The 22,210-nt window shown below is 52.4% G+C and overlaps 1 protein-coding gene across 1 annotated transcript in view; it reads right to left on the bottom strand.

Moving 5' to 3' along the window:
- The window catches only part of ARHGEF17 (Rho guanine nucleotide exchange factor 17), a 59,534-nt gene that overhangs the window by 22,258 nt on the left and 15,066 nt on the right, over nt 1-22,210 (bottom strand). The window lies entirely within an intron of this gene.

Here is a 22,210-nt window from a genome sequence, read left to right as displayed (position 1 = left end):
GTCAGCAGGCCCACCTGCTCCAGATGGGATAGCCCTGTAGGCCCAGCTGTACCCAGGTCTGCCTCCTTGAGCCCCTCATCCCTCAACAACTCCATTCCAGATCCTCAATACACAGAGTGCTGAGGTATGGGGAGAGAGGGGTATAGCAGGGAGACAGAGCCCCAGTCTGATGGGGGCATCATGGCCCAGAGACTGAGGCCATGAGAGATACACAGCATGAAGAGAAACACACGTACACAGACTTGAGCTGTATAGGCCGCGATACCCTACAAAGAAACAAAAAATGCAGCTGAGACATCCAGCTGAGAGCCAGGCCCTTGAGCCCAGAGGCTTGAGGCAGTGGAAGGAGAGACACACCATAGCGCAGGCAGGAACACAGAACCACAGCCCCCACTGGAGCCCGGGAGAGCTGAGCAAACAAGAGTCTAGGCCCAGAGAGACACACAAAGGCAGGGAAACAGCCCCTGGAAGGTTCCCCTTCCCCCACAGGGGCACACACACTGAGCCAGGAATGGGGACACCACCATTCCGATGGCAGCACACCTCCATGGCCCGGCAGGTCTGGCAGCAGGGAGAGGATGGCAAGGAGGGGGGAGCAAAATCGGATACCCCCAGTACATAGATACACCTGAGGGCTGCCTCTAGAGACTTGGGAAAAGCTCCCCTTCCCCAGCCTGTGGATCCAGGATCTCCCTGGGGGCAGTCTCTCTCCCACCCTGCCCCATATGATCAGCTGAGTTCCCCTAGACCTTGCAAGGCTGGGTCTCAGGGAATAAGCCCCCTACCCTAGCTGGGTTTGCCAGCCCTTATGCCATCCCGAGCTTGCATCCTGGTGGCGCCAAACCTCAGCACTTTACCAGCCGCCCTGCCAGCCGCACCACCCCCTGCCCGGGGCTCCTCACAACTCCCTCAGTCTCCCTTCCCCCATCATGGGTCACAGTGCTCCCAGCCCCGTGGTCAGCAGGCTGGAGTGCCTGATCTGAGTTCCAGGCCCAGGGCCCCAGCATCTCCCCATGCCTCCTCCAATCCGGGGTGGGCTGAGTTCTAGGCCTTGACCTGGCTGCCCCTCCGCCTCTGTACCTGGGCCTCCACAGGCTCCTCCGCGTCAGCGCCGCTGCTCCGGGCGGGCTCCCCGGAGGCAGCGGCCGGGCCCAAATCGCGCATTTCCTCCAGCGCGATGGTAAACTGGGCCAGGGTCTTCACCATCTGCAGCATGCGGCCGGCCCGCCGCTGGGGGCGGGGGCGCCGGGACGGCAGCGGGATGCGGGTCAGCGCGGGGTCCGCGGGCCCCCTCCCACCCTCGCTCCCTTCCGGCGGCTCGGCGCGCCAGCGGCGGCGGCGGTCGCGGTAACGGTCCCAGCGTCGACCGAAGCGCCTCGGCGGACTGGCGGCGACGCTGTAGCCTCCTCCGCGCAGCTAGTGCACCCGGCGAGCCTGGCGCGCGCGGCGCCGCTGCGGGAGGGGGGGGACGGGGGAGCGCCCTCGGCCCCGGCACCCCGCGCGGCCCCATCTCTCCCAACGCGCCCAGAGCGACCCAACTTGGCAACCACCTTTTCCCCATACAACGGCATCCAGTCGAGGACTTACCCCCCTACCCCCAGGACACAAGTTGGCGCATACCCGTGGACAAAGGCGAGTACATGCTGCCACACGTAGTTTCTGTACACACCTGTACCCAGCACAGGCACACACAAAACCCAGGTCCCCACTGAGGAGACAGGCGCACACGGGGTACGCACATACATACACATGTACGTGGCAACCTGCTCTCAGACCTTGATCCATATACACACGTGACTCAGACCCAAGTGCACACATACCAACATAGTCCCATACACACCCGAAACCGGACACACATGGGCCCACCAGTACCGCACACAGTGACATGTTCTTGTGCACTCCGGAGCACTGCTGTGTTCAACACACTACTACCACACTGACAGAGACCAAAACACATGTCCAGGCACACATACGCATCTCTGGAAAGAGCCTGGGTGGCACACAGTAGCTGAGAGGTTGGCGGGCACTCAGCTATCAGAAAGGTTGGCAGTTTGAACCCACCCAGAAAGACCTGGAGATTACAGCCAAGAAAACCCTATAAGGCAGTTTTACTCTGTCACATGCGGTCAGTATGAATGGGAATGGCCCTGAAGGCACCCAACAACATACATCTCCGGAGGCTCTAGAGGGACACTTGGGTAGGGCATGAAAAGGGCCACCCTGAGTCATCTCTACCCCCACCCTACCCGGCCTGGCTTATGTCTTCTATCTGAAATAGTCCCAGAGGGTTCCTGGCAGGGGCTGGGGAGGGCTGAGGCACTTATGCTGCCCTCCCCCCACCAGACTGTTGGTCTAGGATGTCTCTAAGCAGGATCCTCAGGGCCTGCTTCCCCAAATCCCAGTGACACCAGAACCTAGCCCATACCTACTTCATTAGGACTGGGGTGGAGGGTAATCTTCATTTTGCACCAGCTCCCACCTTCACCTGGGCTGTCTGATGCACCCTGCAGCCGACTGGGGGGCCCGCTGCTCTGCCTCAGCCCTGGCTGACTTCATCATCATGCCTCCAAATGATCCCCTCTCCAAACCGGCACTCCCAGGGGACTTCACCGTGGAGACATCCCGACCCCATTGCGCAGCCCAGTCCCATCAGTCCACCTCTCACTCCCTTTCACACAGTATGCTCCAGCCACATCTGCCTTCACTTCCAGAAACAGACCGTGCTCTCTCCTGCCTCAGGGCCTTGGCCCATGCTTTTCCCTTTCCTAGGATTGCCTTTTCCCTTCCTATTAGACCAGTCTCAACTCAAATGTCACCTCCTCCAGGGAGCCCTCCTGATCCCCAGATTAAGTCAGGTGCACCTGCTCTGTGCTTCCAAAGATTCTCAGTTGTCCTTAACAGTTTGTAATTATACATTTGGGCAATGACTAGGTCGATGCCCATCTCCTCCTAGGAGACTGTAGGGCAGGGTCCATGTCCCTTTTGTAAGCCACAGCACTCTGCACACAGTAGGAGCTAGCTAATAAACAGGTTCCAAATAACTCCTCCTCCTCCCTTCTTTCATCCCACATGCTCAGCAGTCACCCAGTAGAGGCAAACCAGCTCATGCAGTTTCCTGCATGGCTTCCCAGACATCCCTGTGGCCCTGTTCCCCATCCCCTGTCCTGCTCTGCCCCACTCCCCCCACCCCCCATCCCAGCCCTCAAGCAGCTGGGTCCACACCCCCCACCTGGCCAACGGCATGTGATTCCCTATAACTCCTGAGAGGGCAAGCCATGGGCCCTGGCAGCACTGGCCTCCTCAGAGACCAAAAGCCCCAACGTGAAAATTTTAACTCCCCGGCAGACAGGCCCAAACAGCCAACGATAAACAGGCACTGAGAACTCCGAGAGAGCAGCAAGATGAAAACCAGTGGGATCCCACATGGCAGCCAATCCCAGAGCAGTGACTGCAACACAGACAGGAGGTGGGGCCGCTCCCAGGGGCTGCACTGGGGAGTCAGAGCCCAGTACATGACAGGTGCCTAAGTTTGTGTTGCATAAACGAATGAACCATCAATTAACCCATCTGTTTCCCCTGGGCCCCACGAGAGGCCTGGCCCAGAGGAAAGGCTCAGTCAGTTTGAAGGCATGAGCGTGTGCTCTGCACGAACCCCTCTTCTGGTCCCCTTACAGCAGTGGCTCTCAAAATGCGGTCCCTGGGTGCTTCAGCATCTCCTGGAGTGTGTCAGAAATGCACATTCTCAGCCTCACCATCCCATGCTCAGTAGGAAACTTGGGGGTGGGACCCAGCAGCCTGTGCTTTAACAAACCTTCCAGGTGATTCTGAAGCACTGGCAGCACAGAGCCTTTGAGGCCTAGAGCCTGCATGGCTACCTCGTCCCGTTCTGGGGCAGCGGGTCCTTGTCAAGCCCCTTCTGACCCTGGGAGGCAGAAGCCAAGGTCCTCCAGGACAGCCTCAAGGCCTTTCCCCTTCTGTCCCCAGTTTGGACCAAGAAATTCACCTGCCTCTTAACCTCCCAACCAGGATTGTGGGCTTTCCTGGGGGCATGGCCTGCTCCTCCTCTTCCTCTTCTCGGGGCTGGGCATGTGGCAGCAGAGTTTGGAACAGCCAGACCAGCTGACTGAGCCATGGTTTGAGCAGGGAGGATGGGCACGCACCGTGGTCCAGTCCAGATAGCCAGTCCCACAGAAAAGCCCATGCTAGCACCTGGCCCACTGCTTGATTCACGTGGAATACCTCTTTCCCCATCTGACTCTGTCTCGTGCTACGTGATCTTGGGCCTTCATTTCCTCTGAGTGGTGGGGAGGTGGTACATAGCTCAGGCTAAATAGTGAGGTGCATCCACTCCCTCATCACCTCAGTGGGATCAGGCCCTACAGAAACCCATCTACCCTGGCTGGCCTCCAGGAGCTCCCAGACAATGCATGGGGTTCGTCTCATGGGGCTCAATGAAGGGAGTCATCTCTGCCTGGGCAGAGGGGCAGTTAGGGAGGGCTTCTTGGAGGAGACAGGCTTGAACATGGTCCTGAGGTCAAGAGATCCTGAGGCACGTGGGTGCCTGGAAAGCAGAGTTCACCTGAGGGCCCTGCCAGGGAAAGGGGTGGGGCTTAGAGCCAAAGGCGCTGCTGCTGCTGCTGCTTCATTAAGGATGGCTAATTAGATCTGAGCCTGTTGCTATGGCAACAAGGGGGGCAGCCTCTGTCATTTGGGGGCTGGTGGGGGCAGGGAAATGAAAGGAAGCTGAGAAAAGGAACAGGAGTATACAGCTGCTGAATCAGGGTCTTCAGGGATTGTCCCTACAACAGCACACAGGCATCAGAGCCCCTCAGGGCAAGGGGAGCTGTGGGGGGGGGGGGTGGTGTGCTGGGGGCACCATGTATGCCAGGGCACCCCTGTGCAGATCTGGTTCTATTTGTTCCTCTGGGCTCCCACCGCGGACATTGATTTATTTTTTCCTTTTGGGTATCTGCAGTTGTTTGGAGTTGGTTTGGCTCAGAAGAGTTGTTGGATATGTACAGGGTGGTTAGTAAAGTCCTGCCCAACTCTTCTCTCCATACCCTCTACCCCACCATAACACATACACCCCTCTCTACCCCCTCCCCCTCCCCCTGGCCCAGTGGAGAGGGGAAGGGGAAAAGGAGCTCTGCCCTAGAAGGCCACCACCCTGCTCTAGGAAAGAAAGGCTGGACACTCCCAGCTTTGTGGGACCACCCTTCTGCCAGTCTTGGGGAACACCTACCTACGCCCAGTCTGCTGACAACTGCCTCATCTCTGAGGAAAGCACAATGCCCTACTTGCTTGCCTCTGGACACACTGCCTACTATGTGCCCCACCAAGACCACCTGCATCTGGACACTATTTGGGGGCTACTTGGTCCTGCAGTTGGTGCTGGACCAGCAGGGGGATCAGTGATGAGAAGAGCTGGACATATGGATGGACAAGTGGGTGGATGATGAGTAATGGCTAAGTAAATGAAGAGAGATGAAAGAATGACAGATGAATACATAATGGATCCACAGACATATGATGTGATAGATAAGTAGCGAATTGGATATTTTATTTGTTTGTTGATTAGTTCAACAAATATTTCTGGAGCCCCTACTAGATGCCAAACACTGTGCTGGGGGTTTACAGGGAAGAAAAGAGGTTCCTGCCCGCCTGGGCACCTCAGTCTATGTAAGCTTCCTTCCATGAAGAAACTGAAGAACAAAGGACAAGTGTAACGTAGGTCATGAAGAAATGTAGGTTCTGGGGCAGCTGGTCTCATCAGACGCCTGTGGGGTGGGGTGGGGGTATTCAGCCTTTTACATTTGTACAGCTCCATATAAATATTTGCCAAGAGATGTCTGGGCCTCAGAACTCCCAAACTGGAACACTGGGAATGCCATAATCTTAGACTCCCCATTCTCACTAATGCTTTTTGAGTACTTTTCATGTGCCAGGCACCCTACAAAATGCTTTGCAAGCCCTGGCTACTTTAATCCCCCAAGAGCCCTATACCAAATGCTTGAGTATTGTTACTCCCTTATTTTACAAACAAGGAAACTGAGGCTCACAGATGTTACCTAGCTTCTAGTAGTAGAGCCCAGCTGGCTGTCTCCAGAGCCCATGTCTTCATCTCCCCTTGTGGTGGGGGGAGATCCCACCTCCCTTGGCCTTGTGCCCTCAGCTCAGTTTTCCCTTGCCTCCCTGGTGTACTGGTTGCCTGAGTTGCTTTTCTCCAGCTTCACTTTTACTGAGATAGTGACATGACCAAGTTCCCCTGACCCAGGAAGTTTTTGATGGAAAACAAAATGCCATCCGCAGGCAAAGCTGGGATCAAGGGGGATCTTCTTCCCTGGGAACCAAACAAACCCTGGCTAATGGCCCAGATGGACTGTCTGATGCTCCTGACCTCACTGGTGTTCACGAGCATGCAGTTAGTACTGGATATTCCAACCTAAGGGGTTCTACCGTCCTCGGGTCCATCAATGAGATGAAAGTTCCAAAAGATGGGCTTTTGGTGTAGAGACTAAGAGGACAGACTGGAGCCAGACAGCTTGGGCTCAAATCTGGGCTCAGCTACTTACTGGTGGTAAGACCTTGGGCAAGCCACCTTACCTCTTGGGGCCTCAGTCTTTCCATTTGTTCCTGTCTGAGTTCCTTCCCATCATCTGTCCTTTCTCCTCGCCTGCCAAAGCCACGTCTTGCTTCCTATATACCCTCTCTTCTGGAAGGGGAGCCCCTCAAGATGCCATAGCATTCCCAGGCTCCATAGACAGCTGGAAGCAAAGCGTCTATGCCACAAAGGCTCCCCCAGGACTGGCTGCTCTGAGTGGGCCTGTAATTCTGGGGAACGTGCTTTGGGAATGGGAAGGAGAGAGTAAGGGCTTACGGAGCCTCAGGACCTTCCTGCCACAGTGACACTGCCCTGTTTGGGTGGGTCTGTGTACCTGACTGTGTGTGCACTGGAGGTGGGACTACAGTATGAGCGACACAGCGTGGATCCCATCTGTGGGGACTCATCTTTGTGTCTCTGTATGCCCTTCTGTCAGTGGTCTTCTGCAGACACGTGACTGCATAGCCAGTCTATGGGCAGTGGTCCATGTGGTTCTATGGAAGAGGTGGAAAGTGAAGGGACAACTTCAAGAATAATAATAATAAAAAAAATAGCTATAGATGTTTATTGAGGTTAGGCATGGGCTAAGGACTTCACGTTTTATCTCATTTTATCCTCATAATCACCTGAGGGAGGTATGGCAGACTGTATTTTTCAAAGATGGCTACCACAATATTTTCTATCCCACAAGCTCTTCTTATTGACAGTCTTCCCATGATGAGGTCTAAGTTCCCTCCCCTTGAAACTGAGTGGATCTTTGTGACTGTCTTGACCATAAGGTACAACAGAAGTGGTATGATGTGACTTCAAGGCGAGGCCATAAAAATGCCATGTACTTCCACCTTGTTCTCTTCAGGTCATTCATTCTTGAAACCCAGCCATCATGTCATGAGGAAGTCCAGGCCACATACAGAGGCCAGGTGTAGATATTCCAGCTGACAGCCCAGATGAGGCCCCAGTCAACTGCCAGCATTAACTGCCGGATTTGTGAGTGAGGAAGCCTTTAAGGTGATTCCAGCCCAGACACTATCTGACTCCAATTGTATGAAAAACTCTGAGTGAGAACTACTTAGGTGAAGAAACTGAGGCTCTGAGAGGTTAAGGAGCCATGGTTATGTAGCCAGTAAGTGGCAGACCTGGGTTATGAACCCAGAGTCCTTAATGTCCTCATGTGAGAAACAAGGCAAGGGGATGACTTCTGCAGATTCAGACCTCATCTATTGGCCCAGAGAGGTCCAGCTGGGACCACATCCTGAGCAGCCCTGGAAAATCTCACTGTCCCTTCCCAGAGCCATTCCTGATCAATGAAGGAAAGATGGAGGTGGCAGCTCACTCCCTATGCTGGGGCTCAGGCCCAGAAGAAACACTGCCACTCAGCATACTCCTGACCCCCTCCTGGGCCTCCAGGAATGATGTGCATCCCCATATCCTTGGTGGGGACTTGCTTCAACGATGAACTAACATTTAACGAGGTGCTGTTCATGTAGTATCGCTATTAATCCTCACATGAATCCTCTGAGTTATGTATTACTATTATCACCATTTTACAGATGAGAAAACAAAGTCTCTGAGAAGTAAAACAACTTGTCAGAGGTTTATGAAGTCAGGATGTGGCAAAACCGGAATATGGCAAAGCTGGGATTTGAACCCAAGCAACTGGCATATCAGACAGGTTGAGTGACTTCATTAGGGTCACAGAGCACATAAATGAGGAGTCAAGCCAAGCCTGGAGCACCCTGAATTAGGAGGCGGGGCTGTGTTCTCTTCCCTGGAGAACTGGGAGACAGGTGAAAATGAGAATGTCTCACTGGCTGTCTCTACCCCGCAGCCTGCAAGGTCCATAAAGACCGATGCCAGAAATCTCTTGTTCACAGCTCTGTCCCTGGCATACAGTAGGTGCACAATACATACCTATTGACTGACTGCCTTGCTCTGTGACTTTAGCCAAGTTTCTTCTCACTCTGGGACTCAGTTCCCTCCTCTGTAAATAAATGGGAAAGGAGGAAGAGTGCAGCTGGACTCTAAACTTCCCACCAGGATCCCTGAGGGAGGTGGTAGGAGTGAAATCACGCTCAGAGACCGGGACGGACAGCTTAACCTTCCTCATTTCCGGTGTCAGAATCAAGCCTTCTGGATTCAGTCAGGAAGTTGAGGCTCCCGGAGCTGCACTCCTTCCAGACGCCCACAGGCGGCAGCAGAGGGCCGCATGGCAGGGGCTGTGGTGCATGTGGTTTGAATTTAACGCCAGTGTTTTTTTTTTTTTTTTTTTTTCCTTCTTCTCCCCACCTCCTCCCTCCTTAATTTCAAGAAGATACAGCTGGACCTTCCAGTCTGGGAAGGAAAATTTTCTTATCATGGATAACGGCCGGAAGCAGGAGGTAGGCGGGGGATAGGTGGATAGACAAACCCCAGCAGATGTGAAAAACATCTGAGGAACCAGTGAGTTCTGGATTCAGTCTCTGCCTTGACCAGGAAACTGGGACTGTCACCCCACTTTAAGGCAGAGGAACCGAAACTCAGATCTTCTGGGTCCCACATCTGAGTCTGAGGGGACCTGATGCCCCACCTTTGGGTGTGGAGGGGAGGCATCAGGGTTACCACTGGGAATCTAACGATGCCTTCGAGTAGGATTTGCTAAAGCTAGTAGCATCTCCACTTTAGGGGCTCCCAGGAAATGCACCCATCCACACACACTCACCAGCTACTTACTAATCGAACTCCTACACACACGGTTCTGCCCACGGTACTGGTATGGCCCTGCAGTCCCAGCCCTGGCTCAGAACCTGTAGATGAGGTGACTTTCCCAGGGCCTTCCCCTCCCAGCTCTAAAAATTATTTCATTAAAAATGTTTAAAGCTTGCTCAGCAATAGAGAGAACACTGCAGAGGGAATTGGGCCCGTATGGTCCCTGGGCCCAGTGCCTGGCACCTTCTGGCTGTGACCATCCCTTCCCTTTAGCCTTGGTTTTGTCACCTGAAAAGTGAAAGTGAACACTACTGCACAGTAGGTGCTCCGGAATAGAAGCCTCCCTTCCCTGCCTTCACTCACTTCTTCAATGTGCACTGATGCCGGGGTGAGGGATCGTGGGAACGGAAGTTATCCAGGGTCTGTTTCCAGCCCCTCCGGTTCCCTCCCTCCTTCTATCCATGCATAAGGGAGGGCAACTCTGTTTGTGTGTGGTTGGGGTGTTCTGCCTTTGAGGCGGAAGATGACTCACTGGACTGTGAACTAGGCACCCTGGGAAAGGCCAGGCCAGCCTCAGGCCAGAGCCCCAGGGAGCTGAGAGGCAGGGAGGAGGGAGTAGGGCCTGCCTGAGCTATAGATACAATGCTGGGGATGGTACCAATAACCTTCCTCAGTTATTGCAGTGCCAGAAATTGATCTCAGAAGGCCATCAAGGTCCTGGGGAAGCTTGAGGTGTTATCAGCTCCCCCTTAGCCTACTAATCTGACTGCCAGTTTCTACATCAGCCAGGCAGTTCTCCTCATTGTTGCCTGCTCAACAGCAGGCTTGTTTCCAGTTCTACACCTTTGTTCAAGCTTTTTCCCCTACCTGGACTGCCCTCCCTGCTCTTGGCTGTTCAAATGCCACCTAATTTTTAAGCTCTGCCACCTCCAGGAAGCCGCCTGTAAATCCTCAGCCCTCCCTGACCTATTCTTCCTCAATAACTGTCCTCACTACAGCTCCAGCACTGAGAAAACTGCTCTGTGACAACTCCCCAATCAATTCATTCCTCTTTTCAACACAGGACTGCCAGAAGAGCAAACAGGTCTGTCTGGGAAGAAGTACAGCCAGAATGCTCCTTAGAAACAAGGACGGTAAGACTTCATCTCACATACTCTGGACATGCTATCAGGAGGGACCAGTACCTGGAGAAGGACATCATGCTTGGTAGAGGGTCAGTGAAAGAGGGGAAGACCCTCAATGAGATGGACTGACACAGTGGCTGCAACGATGGGCTCAAGCACAGCAACAGCTGTGAGGATGGCGCAGGATCAGGCAGTGTTTCGTTCTCTTGTATGTAGGGTCACTATGAGTTGAAACTGACTTGATGGCACCTAACAACACAAGCTACTCTTGCCCTCGGGCAGGTTGCCCAAGGTACTAGAGGATACATAATGAAGTCTGTGAGCTCCAAAAGGTAAGGGGTACCTCTGCCTTGTTCCAGTAGTACCCTGTGCCTATAACAGAGCCTGGTCCATAGGTGCTCACTACAGATTTATGAATTAGTGGATGGATGAAAGCAAGTATCAGCGTAACGAATGTGTATGACAAGTTTAAAATGTCCACGTTCAATCCTCCCTTGAAGGAGAGGCAGAGAAGGGACCATTCCTTCCCACTTTACATATGGGGGGCACTAAGGGGCAGAGAGGAGAGCACCTCATGACCCCCAGGGCAGCAGGCAGTCAGCTGAGGCTAGAAATAGGCTCTTGGAGTGTTTCCACTATATTTTGACCAACCACCTGGTAGGTACTGTGATCCCCATCTCCTCTGCCCCCACCCCATTCCAAGACCCAGAGGACAATCCCAGGAGGGAGCAAGTAGTGACTCTGGCCCAACCCAGTCAGCTCCCCTCCCAGAGCCCAAGGAAGACCCTCCTTTAGGCTGGGCAGAACTAAGGTAGTCTCCATGCCCCGCTCAAAGACCACCCCCCTCCCCGACCCTAGCCTCCAGGAGGCTGGCCTGGGCCATGCTGCAACCTTGGCCTCTAGGCATTACTGCACTGTTGCAGCTACTGGTGACCAGCCCTGTTGCTTAGACAGCCTCAGCCACCTGTGTGTGTGTGTGTGTGTGTGTGTGTATGTGGTATGTGTGGTGTGTGTGTGTATGTGTTGTGTACATGGTGGGCAAAAAGACTGACTGAAGGTCAAACTGAACCAGGCCTAGGCTCCACTCTCTTGAGACCCTAGGGCAGGGCCACCACCTCCAGGAAGCTGTTCTGATACCTAAATCTGCCCACTCCCCTCCCCTGAGCACCTCAGCCTTGAGTTGCAGCCTTGAAACCCAGGGTCTCTCTAGGTTTGTTGTCATGATAATTGACAATAAGTGCAACCATTTAGCAGTTGACAGTTTATAAAATGCTTGCAGAGCCTAATCTCATCAGAACCTCACAGCAACTCTATGGGGAGACCAGGGCTTCGAACTGGTTCTTTCCAGTTCAAACCCCTGCTGAGAATTTGCGTTTCCATCCTAGATATACTGAATCAGAATCTACATTCTAATAGCATCCTCAGGTGATTCTTACATATAATAAATTTTGAGAACCACTGCTCTACTACTGATACTCAGAATTGGTCCCTAACCAGCAGCATTAGTATTGCCTGGAACTTGTTAGAAATACAAATTCTCAGCAGGGGTTTGAACCAGAACAATCCGGTTTGAAGCCCTGTGGGAAACTGAGGTTCAGTGAGGCACCATAACTTGCTCAGGGTCTCAAGACTAAGAGGTGGCAGAAGTGGGAGTCAAATTCCTCTTTCTCCTACTGACTTGCCTTAGAACTATGGGTAAATTACTTAACCTTGCTGAGCCTGAGGACAGGAAGAGAACAAAAGCATAAAAACAGGAGTTAATATTTATTGAGAGATTCCTGTGTGCTGCTTACTAAGCACTTCAGAGATATCTAACCTCAAAATAAACTTCTTGGGCAGGCTCTATTATTTCCGTGTTTTACAGAGGAGGACGATGAGGCATAGGGCAGTTAAGTACCTTGATGAAGGTTTCACAAGTCCCTAGGGAGCCCCAGGTGGAAGAGGAGTCAGGAAAGCCACAACTATTTCATAGTCCCAGGAGAGAGAGGGGCACCTTCTAGCTTAACGGATTAACCCAGAAAGCACCCCAGGCTCCCAGCATGAGGAATCTGCTCCCATAGCCTTCCTCACAACAGTGGAAACTGGTAACGACCTCAACGTCCAACCCCAGAGGGTGGTCGAGTGAGTCATGGTACTTATGGAGATCTTTGAATGCTATGGAGAAATGTTCAGGAGTCATATTAAATGAACAAAGCAAGAGCTATACATACTGAACCATCTCAACATCACAGACATTTCTATATATGCAAAGAGAAAAGCCTGGAAAGAAATACACCAGAATGGTAACAGTGGGCAGGGTTCCTGGAAAAAGTAGGGTGTGATGGTTAAGGCTGTGTGTTAACTTGGCTGGGCCATGATTCTCAGTGGTTTGGCAGTTATGATGTAGTTTGGCAGTTATGTAATGATATAATCAACTCCATGATGAGATGTGCTATGAGCAGACAATAGTTTCAAAGGGAGTTTTCTTGGGGGTGGAGCCTGCCTCCAGTATATAAATAGATATTCTGCAAGGCTCTTGCTATGGATTCCACATCTGGCTCATCATCATCTGACCTCCAGCTCTTGGGACCTGAGCTAGCAGCTTACCTGCTGATCTTGGTATTTGTCAGCCTCTGCAGCCTGTGAGCCAGTGGCCTGCCGTCTGACCAGGTGATCTTCTTCGGACCATCAGCCCCTGCAGCTACGTGAGTCGGGAGAAACCTCCAGCCTGATGCCTGACCCACAGACTTGGGACTTGCTAGCCTCTACAACCACATGAACCATTTCCTTGAGATAAATTTCTTTCTTTATATATCTATATACACACTCCACTGATTTTGCTTTTCTAGAGAACCCAGCCTAAGACAGAGGGCAAGGCCAGAGATCACCCTCCACTGATGGCTACCTGCATCTCCGTGAAGCCCACAACTGTGCCTCAGGTTCCTCTTCTATAAAACAGAGAATATAAAGAGCTTACTTAGCACAGTGCCTGGAACAAAGAAAGTACTCAATAAATATTTACTGTTAATATGAAATACAGTGAAAGCTGTAAGAATTGAAACCTGATGGGACTGTTTTTCCAAGTCTTGTAAGTTTTCCACCTTTGACAGGGTGCAGTCTTACCACTTTTCTATTGCTCTCTCTTAGTGGAAATTGAGTTTTCCTTCTCTGATTGGTTTCCGCCTTACGCAGGTTCCATCTTTTGCAGGTTTTACTGTAGCAGAGATTCATGGAAGAAGGGTCATTTCAGAGGTCCACTAGACAAGCCCTTTCGCAGAGCAGGCATCCTCCAGCAACCCTTGCTTGCATGCCCACAGGGCTGAGGAGCTCACTCATTCCACTTTGGGGCAAGTTAGGGTGCATCCCTTAGCACTGAATGACTGTGACCTTGGGATCCCCCTCCCATTCTAAAATCCACTGGTCTTAGACCCTTCTGTGGGGTGATTCTCCAGTTATCAGGTTGGGAGAGGCTTTCTGGGTGGTTCACCTGTCCCCGGCCCAGGTGACCACCTCCCTCCCATTCACTCTCTCTGGGATAACAGAGCAGTGTTTGTTGGCAGCACTTTGTGCCTTTCCCATTTTCTCCTTCAGAAAACAAATGAGAAACCAGCTGGGTCTCCACCATCCTCTCCACCATCCCCCCCAACCCCTTCAGTCCCCCAGGGGCAGGAGGCCCTCTCTGCCCTCTTCCTGGACAAGGGCCTAGTAGAGAACCCTGAGGGGAGGGGCCCATGTTCTAGCTGTTGCCATGGCAATGGCAGCCCTGGAATTTGACCACTGGGGCCCAGTAGTGGGGGTGGGGAGTTGGTACAGGCCAGGCTGGGGGCAGAGAGGAGGGTCCAGAGGCCTAGGAAAACCAGGAAGAACAAAGGTGGGGTGGCAATCCAGGGTCCCCTCCCTGGCCTCAGTTTCCCCATCTGTAAAGGGGGAAGAGGCATGACCTTAAGATCTCTCTTTACAGCTCTACTCTCCAAACTGGGGCCTGGGTAAGGGTTGCAGGGAGCAGGAGGCAGGTAGGGGAAGGCCAGTTATCCTCTTTGATGAATGGGGATTCCAGGCCCAGAGGACAGGGACTCACTCGCCTGAAATCCAGGGTGGTGCCAGCCCTAGACCCTGAGGGTGTGGTCTGCCCACTCTGGCTTCCCTGGTTTTCCACAGGAGAGGACAAGGGTACCTGCTTCATGGTAGGTGAAGGGGGTGCCCCTAGAATGGTCCTGGCTGAGCCGGGCCCACAGTCCTGAGGCAGCTGATGATGTTCCCGCCCCCAGCAGCCCCAGCATTCCTGGATCCGGAACACTGACAGAGGGCCTGCCCCCACCCCCACCTGCCGTGCCAGGCTCCAGTGGGTATTTTTAAACAGGTGCCCACCCCTCTCTGCCTTCCCACCTGCCCACTCTAAGGACATAGAAAACTGTGCTGCCAGCACCCCTATTCCCCACTTTGGCCAAGCATGAGTGGGTTCCAGGTTCATGGTCATCCACCTACAGGGCAGCCCCCTCTTGCTGGGAGCCTCTTCCCTCACAGTCAACCCCAGTATCAGGGTGATATCAAGGGCCCCTCCCAGCTATAATATTCTAGGCCCAGAGAGGGGATGACACTTGCTCAAAGTCACACAGCACAGATGACAAATTTGGGAATGTTGTGTCACCAGTGGATGCCCCCAACTCTGACTGTCCACCAAGTTCCCACGGTGCCACCCCAGGCCCTTCTCCTCACCCCTCTGCTACTGACCCTCAACAGCCAAGCCTTACTCCCCTCAGCTGAGCTTTACGCCCACCCCAGAAAAATCGCTGGCTTAAAGCACCAGCCATCTGGGGAAAAAACAGAGTTGGAGCCCTAACTCAAACAACACACCAGGATAAATTCCAAACAGATCAAAGATTTAAATGTTAAAAAACAAAACATAGAAGTACCAGAGAAAAGCATGGGAGAATTGCTTTGTAACCTTGGAGTGGGAGAGGCCTTTCTAACTAGGACTCCAAATCCAGAAGCCATAAAATAAACACTTGATAAATTTGACCACATAAAAATAAAACCTCTGCACGGCAAAAAATATACCACAGGAGGGTGGATGAACCACTGAAACTATTGCCCTGAGATCATCTTTAAGCCTTAAACCAAAAATATCCCCTGAAGTCTTTTTAAAACCAAACAATAGTTTAGCTTAACTAGAAAAAAGGTCTGCCTTCAGCATTATGCTCTTTTAAGAACTATCTCTATGGGATCAAAGTGACAACTGCAACTGGAAAGACTGGATAGGAACTTTAGGGGGCAGTGAGTTTATGTTAATGGGGGAGAAACAACTCAGAAAAGGGTAAGAATGATTGCACAATGTGAAGACTGTAATCAGTGTCACTAAATAGCATGGTAGAAACTGTTGAATTGGTGTATGTTTGGCTGTGTTATATTCTCAACAGCAACAACAAAATAATTTTAAAAAATATTCTGTAAACAAAATCAAAAGCCAAGTGATAAATCAGGAAAAAAAGAAATGCAACTCGTGGCCCAAAGGACTAACCTCCCTAATATATAAAGGGTTCCTAGACATCAGTAACACGAAAGGTCAACAACCCAACAGAAAACTGGGCAAAGGATATGGACCATTCACAGAAGATCCAGTGTCTCTTGGGCATACAGAAAGATGCTTACTCTCACTCATTGCAAGATATTAAAGGCAAATTCAAATACACTGAGATACCATTTTTCATCTCTTGAATTGGGAAAATATCAGGAGGTCTGAATTGTGGATTGTAGGGGTTGGTGAGGCTGTGGGGCAATGGGCCTCTCACACACCCCTGGTGGTGGGTCCCTGTGGATGGCACCAAAATGACAATTACATATACTCTTTGTCCCACCAATTCCACTCCTAAGAAGCTGCCCTAAAGCTACACTAGCCCCCTTGCAAAATGACCTATGCCTGAGCTTGTCTGCTGCAGCACTGCTCCTTACAGCCAAAGAGAAAAATAACCTATCCTTTAATTTGTGGTTAGATACATTTAACCACATGTACAATGGAAGACCATGCAGCACAAAAAAAGAATAAGGACGTGCTGAATGTACTGGTAAGGCAAGAACTGTAAGAGCTATTAAATGAAAAGAGCAAGGGTAGAGCGCTATACAGATGGTATGCCGCCATGTGTAAATGTGGGGCAGAGATGATGTACTTGCTCCTATTTGCATATACAAGGATTTACAAGAAAGTAATAACTGGGTGTCTTGGGGTGGGACAGGGTGGGTACTGGGCAGCTAGGTGGGAAGGCTTTTTACCCTTTTTGATTTTACTAAACCACGTAAATGTATCATCTATTCAAAACATCAAACATAAACCCCAAAACCCAGTGCCGTCGAGTCGATTCCAACTCATAGCGAGCCTATAGGACAGAGCAGAACTGCCCCATAGAGTTTCCAAGGAGCGCCTGGTGGATTTGAACTGCCGACCCTTTGATTAGCAGCCGTAGCACTTAACCACTATGCTACCAGGGTTTCCTTAACAAATATAGAAACTGATTTTTTTTTAATGGACCTCGCCACCTAGCCCCTGCTGCCTTTGAACAGCCTTTGCATCCCTCATCTTCCTTCTCATCCTTCAAGGCTCCCCCTTCAGCTTCTTTCCCAGGAAGGTCTCTTTTCTACACACTTCCTCCTGGGCTGGGACACTCTGGGATTCTCTCTGTCCTGATCACCCATGCTGTCCCAGTCTGTCCCAGTCTGCGCCTGCGTCTGTCTTCTCATAGCCTGGGCACTCCCCTGTGTTCCCAGCCTCCATGAGCTGAATGAAGACCACATGAAAGAATGGGGGAGGGTGGAGAGGGGCCGCTCTGGGACCCTGAGTTTGGAGCTTGTCTGTGCTTTCTCTCTGAGGTTTCCTGATCGGTCTCCCCTTGGACAATTCCAGTCTCCCATGTGGTGCTCCTTCAGGAAGCCCTCCCTGCCCATCTTAGAGTCAGAGGGGGTCTTGGCACTTCAGTTCATTCTCTGCTCAGCCCCTTCTGCAGAGAATTGTTGAATTCCTCCTTCACAGGCTGGCCTCATAGCTGGGATTCAACTCAGCCAGAGCTTGGAAATGAGTCCTGATCCTGAATCAAGGCCCCGGGGTCAGAACTCACTGGGTGACTTTGGCAATCCTGCCCCTCTCTGGGCCATGGATACCCGTCTGTACAACGAGGAGCATGACACCAGGACAGGGATTTTTGCCAGTGAAAATCCAGCAGAGCCCCAAACCCAGAGTCCTATCCCCTCTTAGCCCCTTCTCCTATGGGCAGCTGCCTGAGGGGAAATTCTGAACCTCCCTCAGGGAATTCAGCTAGTTCTCCCAAAGATAACTTTGTAAACTCCTCTCAGTGACCCCATCCACATCTCTCCATCCCTGGGGCCCTTCCTGGGCTACCAACTTGCTTTCTGACTTCCCTCAAGGGTAACAACCCTATGAAAGGTGCCATCATCATCATCAACATGCCCATTTTACAGATAAACTTTCTCAAGGTCACAAAACTAAGAGGAAGAGCCAGGATGTGAACCCAAGCCATTTGGCTCCATAGTCTGTGTTCTAACCATTACACCAACACAGCTGGTTGCAGGATCAAGTCCAAGCACTCAAGCTGACCTATAAGGCCCTTGGTGACCTGGCACTTGCTGACCCATCAGGGTGAATTTCCCCACCGTGCTCTAGCTGCATCATGCTCTGACAGTAGTAGTTTCTCCAACCCATCCACTCTCTTACACTACTAGGCCTTTGCAGATGCTGTCTCTCTGCCAGGTGCACCCTCCCTTGTTTTTATATTTGGCAATTTCCTACTCATCCTATGTTTTTGGTGGCCAAAGAGGTGGGAGCCCACAGTGTGTGGTGGGCCAGGGAGCTGATGTGCTGGTGCCTGAGGTGGGAAAAATCCAGGTCCTGAAGGGTCTTGGACCTGTCAGGTTCAGAGCTCAGAATTTCTCCTTCGGATACTTGTTCACACTCTTCCTTTTGCTCACTCCAAACTCCAAGGAAGTCTTTTTCATGTCTAACGTAAATTCTCTCAGAGAGTTAAGGAGGATTCTTGGGCCTCTAGAGAGTGTGCCTCCACCTGACCTCAGTCAGTGTAACCCATTGAGCTGGGTTCAGACAGGGTCCCCACTCTGGGGCCATGGTTGGCTGCCAGCTCCTACCTTCCCTCATAGGGCCTGTATCCTCCCAGGTGGTGACAGTGGACAAACAGAGTCTTCATGCCACTCTAGCAGGTTGTCCTCCTGATCAAGTGGGCCCACAGGGAGAGCCTGGCCAGGCTTGGAGTCCAGCCCAACTCCAGAGGCCCTGGGGGAGGGGGGGGCACCAGGCACGACCTGCTCACAGGAACCTCACGGGCAGGTGGGGGTGCTCCATCAGCCTGGCTTCTTCTGGGGACCTGGTCCTAACAGGTTTTATCTTTGCCCAGGAGGCCTGCGTGGGTTGAACTTCTGAGCTGGTGGAGAAGCTGAAGGTAGAGGCTTGTTCTACTTTAAACCCATCCACCAGGGATTCCCTTTGCCCAAAAGAGGGATTTTCTGACCGAGACCTGCGTCCTGTGGGGCTTCATGTTAGTGCATGGGAAGGGTGACATGGTCACCCCCACAGCTTCACTTAAATCAATGAGGTTCCAGGTTGTCCTGTTCTATAGTTCTGTGTCAAGATTCTCCTAGAAAAAAGGGTTCCACTATTTTTAAAAACTTGAAAAGTACTGCCCTGGGATCAAGTCCAGACTTCCAGGCCTGCCCTTCAAGACTGCTCAGGACCCACCCGGCATCTCCAGAACAAGGGAGCTTTCATGGTACCCCAGGTGCACCAGGGCTTTTCCAACACAGGCCTTTGCCTGTATGGTACTCTCTGCCTAAAGGGCTCTTGCCCCATTTCTGCCTGTCAAGGCCCTGCTGGTCCTCAAGGCTCTGCTTGATGACCACCTGACCATTTTCCAGCCACTGCCTCATTAGTCTCCCCCTTCCTGGCATCCTTCTGACCCCAAGTTCTCAGATGGGCCCCCTGGGGGTAGGAACCACTTCTTCATCCTGTAGCCCAGGTGTTAACACTGTACCTGTAGGCACCAGTGGAATTCAATTTTAAAGGTAACTCTGGGCTCCTCATTGACAGGCCTGCTCTGCCAATCTGAGGGCGTATCCAGGGTTAATTATGCAGGGCTAATTAGAAGAGGTAGGAGCGCTGTGCAGTCAGCTCTGAGTGAATCCACTCACTCATGGCAATGAGCGCTCTGATTCTCTGTCAATTGCTGGGCTTTCCCCATGGGAGTTAGGTCCTGCTCCCAGGCAGGTGGTGGGCTGAGCTCTTCCCCCGACTCACCTGGCTCCAGCACCCACTGCCCAGCCCAGCTCCATGGTGGGCACTGAGGAAGTTTCAGTGCAGGGACACATTGCTCTGCTCACATCTCTCCAGGAGGACAATACCTATTTACAGTGCTTGCTAAATTGACATCTGGTCGCCCCTATCTACTCCGTCTGCTGGCATTATAGAGGAGATATCCTCAAGGTCGTCGAGCTTGCTCTGGGGAAGCTAGGAGAGCAGGGTTCTAAGGCTCGTCCTCACTTTTGATATCTATCTGCACAGATGTCTCTGTGGGTATAGAAATCTGCTGGGGATTGAAAAGAAGTTTGCGCATGTGTGTGTGTGTGCACGTGTGTGCGTGCGTACACATATGCCTATATACAGCGCAGCCTGGGCTTCACCTGTGTTGGGATGGGTGGGGGTCTATTGTTGATTTACTCCACAGTGTGGGAATTGTCGGTTTCAGTGTGTATCCCCCCGCTCTAGCCTGGGTATAGGGTCTTTCTACCCCAGCACCCGCAGTCCTGGCCTGGCCACACTAAAGGCTTGATGACTGAGGGGAAGGGACCATGGTGCTGCGTGAGGACTGAGAGTTAAACTCAGGGATAGGGATAGGGGCCTGGCAGGAGACAGGGCAGGAGGCCATGAGTGGGGGAGGCGGTCCTGGCTGGCGTTGGGTCTGGGCCTCTCTGGGCTCTTTGTCCAAATATGGAAGGTTTTTTTGTCTCCATTTGAGTCATGCCGGCCATGGCCCAAGAGATCTGCTTTGCAGATACTGCAAGGCGGGACTGCGCCAGCACTGCCTGGCCTGCTCCCACCCATCCCTCCTCCCGCTGCCCATGGCCCATCTCAGCACCCTCCCAGCCTCCTGAGCCAGAGCACTCCCCACCAGCAAAGTGCCCAGCACCCGCCTGAGCTGCTCTCCAGCACCAAGAACAACATCCATGGGCCAGTGAAGGGAGGACTCACACCTTCTATCTGCCTGCCCATCACCTCCTCTCACTTCCTAAGGGCCCCTCGAACTCAACTGCACCAGTCAACTTACATTTACTGAGCAGCTATTATGTGCTAGTTCCAGGGGCTATGACTGGACTGTGAATGCAGTGGGATCGATATCCCCAAAGCCAAGTCCACCCTCTCCTCCCCTGTGATGCACCACCTCCACCCAGGCAGTGCTGAAAGCCAGAAGCCTGAGTAATGTTCCCGGATTCTGGAGCCAGACGGCCTGGGTTTAAACCCCAACTCTGCCACTTAACTAGCTGAGGGCTAGTCTCCTAATCTGGGAAGCTACTTCACCATGCTGTGCCTCAGGGTCCTCAGCTGTAAAGCAAGGATAATAACAGTACTTACCTCATGGGGTTGATACCAGCATTAAATGAGTTAATACATGCAAAATGCTTAGAACAGTGCCTGGCACACAGTGAGAGCGCTGTAAGCTTTGCTACCATTATTTGTGACTCTGCGCCCCCCAACCTGCACCATTATCCAGGTGCTCTGCATCTACAGAGTCTTTCCACCAGCTTCCTCCCTGATCTCTCTGCATTAGACAAGACTAACTCCCCCAATCTTGCAGGGATGCTGCCCTGGGTTCAAATACCACCTCCTCTCCTTCTGGGCTCTGTAGGCTGACCTAGGTATCTCACCTCTCTGGGCCTCAGTATCTTGCCACTTGCCACCAAACTGGTACTGATTTGGGGCACTACCCTTTGCCCATTTTCTGGCTTCTAAGACAGGGCTGGGTATGGGTAGGCAGTGGGGTGGAGCTCAGAGCAACTTGGGGACTCCCCAAGGGCAGGACCCAGTTCTCCTCCTCCTGTGTCCCCTATCCTATTCTCATGATTTATTTAATAAATATACATTGAAGCCCCACCATGTGCCAGAAATGGGAAGGCTTGGCCTGACCAGAATCAAGCACTGGGTCACAGGTGAACTGGGGCCCCCACTGACATCTCCACACCCCAGAGTCCTTAAGGCCTCTTTCCCACCAAGCAGAGAGGAGTTGCAATGGTTGCTGTGTGTCCCTGGGATAGGGGGTCCTGACACTGGGCTGGGATGCCAATGGGGACAGTTCTACAGAGCCCTCTTCTGAAGGCTCGGCTCTGCCACGGGCTTCTGTCTAGCACTGTTGAAGGAGGTAGGGAGATACAGAGGATCAGAGTAGACAAAAGACAGAGGGAGCAAGACCCAGGGAGAAGGGCAGGGCGAAGGACAGAGGAGGGAAGAGAGAAGAAAGCAAAGAGCCCCCAATGAGAGGAAGGCCTGGTGGAGGCAGTACAAGTGGATCCAGAGGAGCAGCCGCCCCCGGCCCTGGGCCCAGATGATGAGGTGGGGCAGGAGGAGAAAAGCAGCTTGTCCCGCCTTTCTCCTCCTCCACCAGTCTTGGGGCCAGGCCCCGGACTATTTTTAGCTGGGGCTGAATTTAGCTGTTCCTCGGAAATTCCTCACCCGCCCTGGGTAACGCCCCCGCTGGCCTTGGGGAGAAGCCTGGAAGCGGCTGGTCCAAGCAGGAGGGGAAAGGAGAGGAATCAG

Source organism: Loxodonta africana, chromosome 7 (assembly GCF_030014295.1).
Source record: "Loxodonta africana isolate mLoxAfr1 chromosome 7, mLoxAfr1.hap2, whole genome shotgun sequence".
In the NCBI taxonomy this organism is placed as follows: Eukaryota; Metazoa; Chordata; class Mammalia; order Proboscidea; family Elephantidae; genus Loxodonta; species Loxodonta africana.
This window is presented reverse-complemented; position numbering and strand designations above follow the sequence as displayed.